The sequence below is a fragment of the Rutidosis leptorrhynchoides genome, chromosome 3, assembly GCF_046630445.1.
Source record: "Rutidosis leptorrhynchoides isolate AG116_Rl617_1_P2 chromosome 3, CSIRO_AGI_Rlap_v1, whole genome shotgun sequence".
NCBI classification, from domain to species: domain Eukaryota; kingdom Viridiplantae; phylum Streptophyta; class Magnoliopsida; order Asterales; family Asteraceae; genus Rutidosis; species Rutidosis leptorrhynchoides.
In genome coordinates, this window is record NC_092335.1 from 428979021 (window position 1) to 428986660 (window position 7640).

A 7640-nucleotide genomic window follows, 5' to 3' on the forward strand; every position below is an offset into this window, starting at 1 on the left:
GGAAATAATTATCAGAATAATTATCAACCGCCAAGACCGATTTACAATCAAAACCAGAATTATAACAGAAATATTCCATACAACAACCAACAAGGTCCTAGCAATCAACAAGTATCCAATAATAATTACAATCAGCAAAGACCGAATTTTCAAAACAAACCACCACAACAAACCGATGATAAAAAGCCGAATTTAGAAGATATGATGACAAAGCTAGTTGAAACTCAAACGCAGTTTTTCACATCTCAGAAACAAACCAATGAACAAAATGCTCAAGCATTTAGAAATCAACAAGCTTCTATTCAAAATCTGGAACAAGAAGTGAGTAACCTAGCAAGGTTAATAGGTGAAAGAAAACCAGGAAGTCTACCTAGTGATACAAATGCTAACCCCCGGAATGAAACAGCTAAAGCTATTACCACAAGAAGTGGTACAACACTTAAACCACCTGAAATACCTGTAACTTCTGATGAAGCTATTCCTACTCCACAAGAACCACAACCTGATCAAGATAAGGAAAAAGAACCGGTAGTTGAAAAGGTTAATGAAGATAACACAGTTAAGGCTAAACCTTATGTTAAACCATACCAACCACCACTTCCTTACCCGAGTAAAATGAAGAAAGAAAAACTTGAAGCCGAGCAATCCAAATTCTTGGATATGTTTAAACAGATAAATGTAAATCTTCCTTTCATTGATGTGATTTCAGGAATGCCTAGATATGCTAAATTCTTGAAAGATCTAATCTCAAATAGAAAGAAAATGGAAGAACTCTCGGCTGTTACTATGAATGCTAATTGTTCAGCAGTGCTGTCGAATAAGATACCAGAAAAACTATCTGATCCAGGAAGTTTCACAATTCCATGTTTTCTGGGTAGTCTTAGTTCAATAGAAGCATTGGCAGACTTAGGTGCTAGTATAAATCTAATGCCGTATTCACTATACACTAAACTAGACCTTGGAGAATTGAAACCAACCAGAATAAGCATACAACTAGCCGATAGATCAATAAAATATCATAGAGGGATAATGGAGAACATGCTAGTTAAAGTTGGTACTTTAGTATTTCCAGTAGATTTTGTTGTTCTGGACATGGAAGAAGATTCTCAAGTTCCTCTCATATTAGGAAGACCATTCTTAAACACGGCTAAAGCAATGATAGACGTGTTCGGTAAGAAACTGACCCTAAGTATAGAGGATGAGAGTGTTACCTTTTCAGTTGATAGAGCAATGCAACAACCACAATCTGCAGATGATACATGTTATTATATTCAAACTATAGATGCACATGCAGAATTATTAGAAGAATTTCCAGAATTACATGGAACAGGAGAATGTTCTTTAGGAGAAGGTAATGAACCAATTGATGAAGCTGAAATGTTAGCTACACTTATAGCTAATGGATATGAACCAACAACAGAAGAAATTCAAATGCTAAAAGAAGAAGACAGATATCGATACAAATCATCGATAGAAGAACCTCCGAAATTAGAGTTAAAGCCACTTCCAAACCATTTGGAATATGCTTATTTACATGGTGAATCTGAATTACCTATAATAATATCGTCTTCTCTTACTGAAAATGAGAAATCACAACTCATTTCTGTGTTGAAAGCTCATAAACCAGCCATTGCATGGAAGATTCATGATATTAAAGGAATAAGTCCTTCGTATTGCACACATAAAATCCTTATGGAAGAAGGTCATAAAACGTATGTGCAAAGCCAACGAAGACTAAATCCTAATATGCAAGATGTAGTTAAGAAAGAGATTATTAAACTGCTAGATGCAGGTCTAATTTATCCAATCTCTGATAGTCCATGGGTAAGCCCAGTTCAATGCGTGCCTAAGAAGGGTGGCATGACTGTCATTACAAATGAGAAAAATGAGCTTATTCCTACTAGAACTGTAACAGGATGGCGTGTGTGTATTGATTATAGAAAATTAAATGACGCCACCAGAAAAGATCACTTTCCCTTACCTTTCATAGATCAAATGTTGGAAAGATTAGCCGAAAATAGTTACTATTGTTTTCTAGATGGATTTTCCGGATATTTTCAAATTCCAATAGCACCCGAGGACCAAGAGAAAACCACATTCACGTGCCCTTATGGTACTTTTGCTTACAAACGCATGCCATTTGGACTTTGTAACGCCCCTGCAACCTTTCAAAGGTGTATGATGGCGATTTTTCATGACATGATAGAAGAATGCATGGAAGTTTTCATGGATGACTTTTCAGTCTTCGGTGATACATTTGAATCATGTCTAGTTAATCTGGAACGAATGCTTCTTAGATGCGAACAATCAAATCTAGTACTTAATTGGGAGAAATGCCATTTCATGGTTAAAGAAGTCATCGTTCTTGGACATAAAATTTCAAAAGAAGGAATTGAAGTGGATAGAGCTAAAGTAGATGTAATTGCTAAACTTCCACATCCCACCAATGTTAGAGGAGTTAGGAGTTTTCTAGGGCATGCCGGTTTTTACCGACGTTTCATAAAAGATTTTTCTAAAATTGCCACTCCTATGAATAAACTCCTAGAAAAGGATGCTCCATTCATCTTTTCAGATGAGTGTATCAAATCTTTTAATATTCTTAAAGAGAAACTCACTAATGCACCGATCATGATAACACCAAATTGGAATCTACCATTTGAACTAATGTGCGATGCAAGTGATTTTGCAATGGGAGCCGTTTTAGGACAAAGGATTGAAAAACGATTTCAACCTATATATTATGCTAGTAAGACGTTACAAGGAGCACAAACGAACTATACAACTACTGAAAAAGAACTCCTTACTATTGTCTTTGCTTTTGACAAATTTCGATCATATCTCGTTCTAGCAAAAACGGTGGTCTATACCGACCATTCTGCTCTTAGATACCTATTTTCGAAACAAGATGCTAAACCAAGATTAATCCGTTGGATCTTACTCTTACAAGAATTTGATATTGAAATCCGAGATAAAAGAGGAGCAGAAAATCTCGCCGCTGATCATCTTTCTCGTCTTGAAAATCCCGAATTAGAAGTTCTAAATGAATCAGCCATACAAGACAACTTTCCTGATGAATATCTATTGAAGATAGATTATAAAGAAATCCCATGGTTTGCAGACTATGCAAATTATTTAGTATGTGGATTCCTTGAAAAAGGATTATCGTACCAAAGACGAAAGAAATTCTTCAGTGATATAAAACACTATTTCTGGGAAGATCCACATCTGTTTAAAAGTTGTCCCGATGGAATAATACGCCGATGTATATTTAGAGATGAAGCTAGTAAAATATTAAACCATTGTCACACAGGACCAACAGGAGGGCATTATGGGCCTCAACTAACAGCAAGAAAAGTTTATGATGCTGGATTCTATTGGCCTACAATTTACAAAGACGCACACCTTCTTTGCAAATCCTGTGATGCATGTCAAAGGGCCGGAAAAATAAGTCAACGTGATGAAATGCCACAAAATGTCATCCAAGTATGTGAAGTATTTGACATTTGGGGTATTGACTTTATGGGTCCATTTCCAAAATCTCATAATAATCTATATATACTCGTAGCCATTGATTATGTATCTAAATGGGCGGAAGCACAAGCTCTCCCAACTAACGATGCACGAGTTGTAGTCAACTTTTTAAAACGTCTTTTTGCAAGGTTTGGAACACCGAAAGCTTTAATAAGTGATCGGCGTACTCATTTCTGTAATAATCAACTTGAGAAAGTTCTTAAAAGATATGGAGTAACTCATAAAATCTCCACCGCATATCATCCACAAACAAGTGGACAAGTTGAAAACACCAACCGAGCTTTAAAACGTATTCTAGAGAAAACCGTAGGATCAAATTCGAAGGAATGGTCCATTAAATTGGAGGATGCACTCTGGGCTTTTAGAACAGCCTATAAAACTCCAATTGGAACCACACCTTTTAGACTTGTTTATGGAAAAGCATGTCATCTTCCAGTAGAAATTGAACACAAAGCATTTTGGGCTTTGAAGACATGTAATCTTGATTTACATGAAGCCGGACGTCTACGATTAAGTCAACTAAACGAATTAGAAGAATTAAGACATGAAGCATACGAAAATTCGTTAATCTATAAAGAAAGAACGAAGAAATGGCATGATAAAAGAATCAGAAGTTCAAAAGAATTTAAAGAAGGAGACAGAGTTCTTCTTTTCAATTCACGATTCAAGCTATTTCCTGGAAATTTGAAATCAAGATGGTCTGGACCATTCATGGTCAAAAGAGTTTTCCCATACGGAACGATAGAATTAATAAATTCAAATGGGATTGAATTTAAAGTTAATGGTCACAGAGTTAAACATTACATACATGGTCCGATGGAAGTCGACAACGAAGTTAATCACAATTTCGACACCACAGCTAACTAAGTGTGGGGAGAATCAAGTCTTTAAAGGATAATATGTATTTCTGTTAGAGTTAGATTGTCTGTTTTCGTGTAGTTCTCGAAAATGGAACCCGAATGGTCTTTCCCTAGCAGACCCTAAAGAACTAGTCTTCTCCCCCCATTCTGAATTTTTTTTTTTTTTAGGTTTTTACGAAATGAAGACTGCCTGTGAACTAAACCATGGTCTAATGCTACACGCTTTGATCACTAAACGTAATAATGACATACTACCGAGTGAATTAGTATCAGTAATCAGAGAAAGAATGGACGGAGTTAGAAAAGAATCCAGATGCGAAGATAATAAGTTACAATTTGGTAAAGGAAAATCAAAATCCGCAGCGAAAAGAAGAGCACGACACCTAGAACGATGTCACGAATGCGGAAAATGGTCACATGGAGGTAAATGTTCAAATAATCAAACCTATTCAAACACTGAATTTGTTACTTTATGCAGAGATGGACCGTTCATATGTTTAGAAGAAAAGACACTGAATGCTCGAGGTTACGTCTATGTAGCCATGGAAAACCAATTAAACCGACTATCTTATGAATGGGATAGATCATATAACTAAGAAATCTATTTCACAGGTATGTCTGTACAGTTTTTATTTTTATTTTTATTTTTAACCTTTTGATAATAAACGCTAATTTGTTCGCTAAAAAGTATTAAATTGGTATTGAATAAAATTAGGTTTGGCGACCGAAATTATTGATATCATTCAAAAATTTATTACATCACTGCGAAATTTAACGTTTATTCTTAAGGTATAAATATCTTTAAACAATCAACCCAAAATATTTCAAAAATTCGTCATGAGTTAAATTAGGTTTTGGAACCGAAATTACTTTATCGAAAAGAGGGGCGCATATTTTTGATAATATTTGATTGATTAAAGTGGGATAAAAAGACAAAAAGATTTTTAATTTTATTTTTACCATGTTTTTAAAATTAATATTTAAATCTTAAATTAATATTGTAAACTTTGTAAAAACAATATATTTAAAATTGTAAATATTTGAAAAATTAATATAAGTTTGGTGTGAATTTATAATATGAATTTTTAATTTTATGCATTTCAAATTTTAAGTTTGGTGTGAATTTTTAATATTAATTTTGAATTTTATATTTAAGTTGTGTGAATTTAAAAACAAAAATTTACTTTATCTCATTAAGTTAAAAATATGATTTTTAAAATTCGTCGTAAGTTGAAGACTAGGTCTTTGAACCGAAATTGCTTTACCCGAGGGAGGGACGAGAACTTTTATTATCATTGTTTTTAATCTTATTGAATTAAAGTATGCCAAAAACATTAAAAAACCCAAAAATCTTAGCTTTTAAAACAATCGCTACAAAAAGACAAATTTTAAAATTTTGTCGAGGGACGGACTAGGACATCGATCCGAAACGACCTCGTCCTAAATAACAAGGGAAACAAAATTTTAAAATTAAGTACTTAATTGTTTTATAAGTTAATGATTATAAAAAAAAAAAAAAAGCAAACTCCGCGAGTCGCGTAGTTTGAAGGCTTAATAGGCCGCGACTCGCGGGAGGACCAGATTACAGAAAAAAATAAAACGAGCTGAAACAACTCAGTTTCACTCCCCAAAACCGAAAACCTGCGAAATACTCCGAAAAAATACCCAAAAACACCCCCAAAATCACAATTTTTAACCGTTAATCACCAAATCTTTTACTAAAATCATGTTGAGAAGGATGCTATCTAGGAATTACTCAAGAAAAACGGTAAATTTCTACACCTAAATACCATTTAATCCGAAATTTGGTGTTCTTGAGCAATTTGTTCTCCAATTTGATTTTGATGCTTTTAGTGTAATTATGCTTAAATTGTTTATGTATTATGCTTGTATAACCTAGATTGATGCTATTTAACATGATTAGAAGCCTTAAACTTCAAATTTTGAGTAATCTAGGGTTTGTGTTCTTGAGCAAATTTGGGGCTTTTTGATATAAACAGGTTATGGCCGATTTTTGTCATGAATTGTTGCTAAAATAAGTAGTGTAACATGTTTAGGTAGTTAAATGATCCAAACTTTGAGCCTAAACATGATTTTGAGAATTAAAATAGACTTTTTCAAGTCTAAAAATTCATGAATTTGATTTTTGAGAGATAATGCCATTTGAAACTTGTTTAATTGATAGTAATGATTATTTTGACATGTTATTTGAGTTGAATGCTTATGAACTTGGCAAAAATTTTCGTATATGCTTATCTGAAAAAGTGTAGATTTGATGAAAATGTGAAAATGAGCTTAAGTTTGATATAAATTGATCATGTCATTGTGATTATTTTGATTGATGATTTTGCTGACACTAATGCATATTTGGATGCACAAAAATTGTGTTTGATGTGTTTTGCAGACTGAAAGGGGTGAATCTTCATCACAAGCCCGCAATGCTCCTGCTGAGAATGCGGAACAACAGGAGGTGGATAACTACTACAAGCAGGATATACCTCATCCAGTCATGACCTTTTCTGATATGCACTTGGAAGAGTTGCACCCGAACCTGAGATTTGACAGACTTTGGATAGATTATCCAAAATATCAAAGGGGTTTGCATACTCTTCATTCTAAGGTTGTTGAGGTACCAAGGGTCATAGAATGGGGACCCTTAGAAGCTGTAGAATTGGCCGGGCCAATTAGGGAATTACTTGTACAGAGGTATGGTAATTCTACTTTTAATGACTGGGTACGTTTATTCACCATGCGTAGACCTGTATATAAAGTATGGTGTGAAGAATTGTTATGTAGTATAGAGTTGAATGATCGGGTACCTAGTTTAATCGATCGTTCTTTTATTAAAATTTTGTTAGGCGGTTCGATGCGCCACATGTCTTTACTGGACATGGCTCAGGCTTTACGTATATATACGCCTGAGGAGTTAGCATCTGCCGATTGTAGAGGGTTGATACTAAACGGTAGAAAGATAGATGAAAATTTTGATACACACGGTGTGTGGAGTCAAATGACAAGCCATCACCGTTTCAAAGGGGGAAATTACTCTTATTTGGATATAGATAGAGCCGAATTAAGAGTGATTCATAGGTTTTTAGCTAATTCGATTACACAAAGGGGTAAAAACAAGGAAAAGGTAAATGAACAGGATTTGTTTTACCATATGTGTATTCGAGACCCACAAAGCGCTGTAAGTATACCGTATTGTGTGGGTTATTATTTATCAGCTATGGTTCGGGGGATGCGACC